The following is a 3,856-nucleotide window of genomic DNA, read 5'->3' as shown; positions in this document are numbered from 1 at the left end:
CTAGGCTGAATCCTTGGCGCCAGCTCTTGTCTTTGATCAGGGCGGGAAGGGTGTCTACCTAGCCCATAAGAAAGCCAGGAAATCTGCCACTAACTCAGCAGGGCCAGAGGCTCAGCGAGGTGGCTGTCCTTAGCGGAGGTCGCGAATGCCTCCTGGCTCTGCCACCAGCACCTGGGCTGCCAGGGCCACTGGTGCCAGCCCTGCAGCTGGGCCTTCTGTGGGTGAGCAGCATTTGCATCTCAATGATGGGGATTCATCTTTAAGGAACCAGCTGTCTAGCTGGGGGAGGGGAAGCCCAATTCCTTCCCCAGTGGGGGGGGGGGCGTGGGGGAGTCTGTCGAGTGGCTACAGCTCCCCACACAGCTCCCACTCATGGCTGTGGATGGGGAAACGCAAAACAGTGATCGAACCAGCTGTATCCCTATCGCTGCCCCACCCCACACCGTGGCTGCACAGCTGCAGGCTGGCTCCGTCCCTGTCTGTGTACAGTTCCCTTTTGTACCCTGATGCAGAGGTGGACAGCTCAGGTCAAGAGGTCAGGGTGAGGAAGGGCCCAGGTGTCACTTAACCACCAGGCCCCTCATAAGGCTTCTTCACTTGTCATCAGCTATGAACGACTAGGCAGATCTCTCTCTCTCTCTCTCTCTCTCTCTCTCTATCTATCTATCTATCTCATGTCCCTTTACTACAGAGAATGCCACTGTAGAGAGTTGAATAGTGTCCCCAAATTCATCCCAACCAAGGACCTCAGATTGTGACCTTTGAAAACAGGGGTCTTTGCAGATTTAATTAAAGATCAGCCTCCAGGATTAGGTTGGTCATAATTTGTCACAAGTTTGTTTGTTTGTGAGAGCTGAGACCGGCTTTCATTATGCAGCCTGAATGGCTTCACACTTGTTGCAATCCCCCTGCCTCTGCCTCTTGAGTGCTGGGGTTACTGGCACGAATCACCAAGCCTGTAGCCTGAGCATCCGGGGTACATGCTTAGAATCCCAGCTGCCCAGAGGCAGAGGCAGGAGGATGGACAGCGATGTTGCAAGACTGTCTCAAAATTAAAAATTACAAAAGGGGCTGCCCCGTGCTTTAGTGGTAAATATTCACTGCCAGATGTGGAGTCCTTGATTCCATCTCCAGCTGTGAAAGAGGAATGAGGAGGGAGGGAGAGAAGGAGAGAGGGATGGAGGGAGGGAAAGGAGAAGGGGGGAGCAAAGGGTAGGAGAAATCAGAGTATCAGGGAAGACAGCTATTTGAAGATGGGATGAAACCAGAGCTTAAAACAGCAGAGTCCCCGGAGCTGGGGGACTATGCCAGATCCTGTGAGTCCCTGGAGATAGGGTGGCCTGCACTTTGGTTTGGACCTTTGGCCTCCAGTCTGTAGGAGAATAAGCCAGCATTTGACGCCCCCACGTGTGGTCCTTTGTCAGAGCCCCAGGAGATGAATATGTCCAGGCAGAGTGGGAATCTAGTTATAGCCCGGAGTGGCTTCGGGGGTACCCGACCAGCCTGCACGAGAGCAGACAGCCAGGATGGGGCTCTCAACCCCAAGTCTGGCCGGCTTCTCCCAGGCCTCACCTGCCCCGGAAGGAGGGTAAACTGGAACACCTGCCATCTGCCTTCCAGATGCAGGAGGAGACAGAAATGATGGGCAGATGATGCAGGCCCTGCCCAGGAGGGAGATGTGACAGCAACCAGGGAGGGATAAACAAAGGAGACAAGGAACAGGATGGGACATCAGGAGCTCTGTGCTCTGATGACATACACGCCCCTCCTTAGAGCACAGGCACTGGACTGGCTGGTTTTATGTCTCCTTGACATGGTCATCAGAGAAAGCCTCAACTGAGAAAATGCCTCCACAAGACCGGGCTATAAGGCATTTATTTCCTTCATTAGTGTTGATGGGAAGGGCCCAGTCAATAATGGGTGGGGCCACCCCTGGGCTGGTGATACTGGTTCTATAAGCAAGCACGCCGAGCGTGAGGAGCAAGCCAGTGAGCAGCGCCCCTCCACGGCCTCTGCTTCAGCTCCTGCCTGCAGCTTCCTGCCCTGCTTAGTTCCTGTCCAGACTTCTGTCCTGTCCTTTATGATGAACTTCTAGGTGGAAGTGTCTTAGGCTGAATAAACCCTTTCTTTTCTAAGTTGTTTTGGTCATTTTGTTTCCTCTCAGTGGCAACCCTAAGACAGGCACTGGCACCAGTCAAACACGCTAGACACATGTAAGCTTGCAGCTGTGTTTGTTTCCTACTGACTGGCAAGACATCTGGCCCCAGGAAAGAGTCTCAGGGCTGAGTTGTCTACCTTGTAGCTAACTATGGCCCACAAAGGTAGCCACGGCCATATCCAGCATCTACACAAAGCATGATACGTAGCTGCCTGCCTTTCTAGGCTTGCTCAGGATCCCTGCAAAAAGCTGCCAGATGCTAAGTGCATTGGCAAGAGAAAGAATTTCTTCTTAGTAGAAACATTAGCATCCTACAGCTACATGACCAAGGCCTGGTAAGGACAGAGGTGCCTTTCCCGAGGATCACGCAACGCTTCTCAAGGGCTTCTTGCCACCCTGGTGGGATCCAGCTAGTCCCCCAGCTCTGCTGCACCAACCCACAAGGATGCGCCAGGCCTCAGAAGGGCACTGTCCAGCCGCAGGGCCCCAGGCCCTGTCCAGGCTCCAGTACTCCAGCCCTATCTGTTATACACAAGCCACGGCAGACAGCCCACTTGCTCCCATAAACCCTAAGTCAAACCCCAGCACTTGGTAGTTACTGCTGAGCCAGAGCCTGCAGGTCCTGGGCTCCCAGCCGGTGGGTGGGATTTGTAGTTCTGTCTTCTCTGAGTGCTGGGATGCTGGGACAGGAAGAAAGGCTTCATAGAAAGTCAAGCCTGGAGGGCCTCCAGTGGCAGCTCCTGACCCTAGGGACCACAGAAGGGTTCTACCTTCACTTCTCAGCCTTGATGCCTCCTAATGGTGTGAGGGGAGATGGGAGGGAGGGAGGGAGGGAGATGATGCTGGGAGCCCTGCACCAACAGAATCTCCCTTCCTGAGGCCTGAGGGCTCCAGCGGCTCCCCAGAATGACTCATGGAAGCAAGGTCTAAGGGAAACTCATCTCCAGGTGCGTGGGAGCAGCCTGAACGGAAGAAGCTGGTGCAGCCATCAGGATTCAGAGACACAAGGCTGCCCTCTCGGCAGTAGGGGCACTATCCAGGTTAAAGTTGAACTCACAGTGACAGAAATGGTTCTGAGCCTGGCAGGATGTCACCAGGCCCTGTCACCACAGCTGGGCAACAAACAGCCTGTACCCAGACTCTGGCAGGACACAACCGACCCCGCCGGTGGCTGGAACTTTGATCTGTACTTTTCTGGATGCTGGCCAGAACCAGGGACAGGTCTGCTGGTGGCATGGGCTACATTATCCTCCTAGACATGGGTGGCAGCATGCTCGCCACAAGGACCCAGCCTGAGACCCAGCCATCTCATACAGGTGGAGAGAGGGCGCAGAGACCTGCAGCCGGTGCCCAGTGCTGTCAGTGTAGGGTAGCAGCCCCAGCCCTTCCCCTGATGCCGCAATGGGGACCCACTACCAAGCTGAGGAGATGCTACCCTGGTGGCAGGTAGCAAAGAGTCATGCAGAGCATGGTGCTAATGTGCCTGCAAGCTTCTCCGGGAGAGAGGCTGCGGACCAACCTGAGGAACGCACTAATGCCCATGTCCCACCTCTGAGCAGGTTAAAGAACAAGAGAGGCTAAAGGCCAGCTGGCAGGGAGAACAGAGGACGTCAAAAAACCTCCGTGAACACGGTGACCAGGACTCAAGTGTGGGCTGGAAAGGGGCTTCTGCACTTTGATGGCGCTAGGTGTGAAAGG

This window comes from Apodemus sylvaticus, chromosome 10 (genome assembly GCF_947179515.1).
Source record: "Apodemus sylvaticus chromosome 10, mApoSyl1.1, whole genome shotgun sequence".
Taxonomy (NCBI): Eukaryota; Metazoa; Chordata; class Mammalia; order Rodentia; family Muridae; genus Apodemus; species Apodemus sylvaticus.
This window is presented reverse-complemented; position numbering follows the sequence as displayed.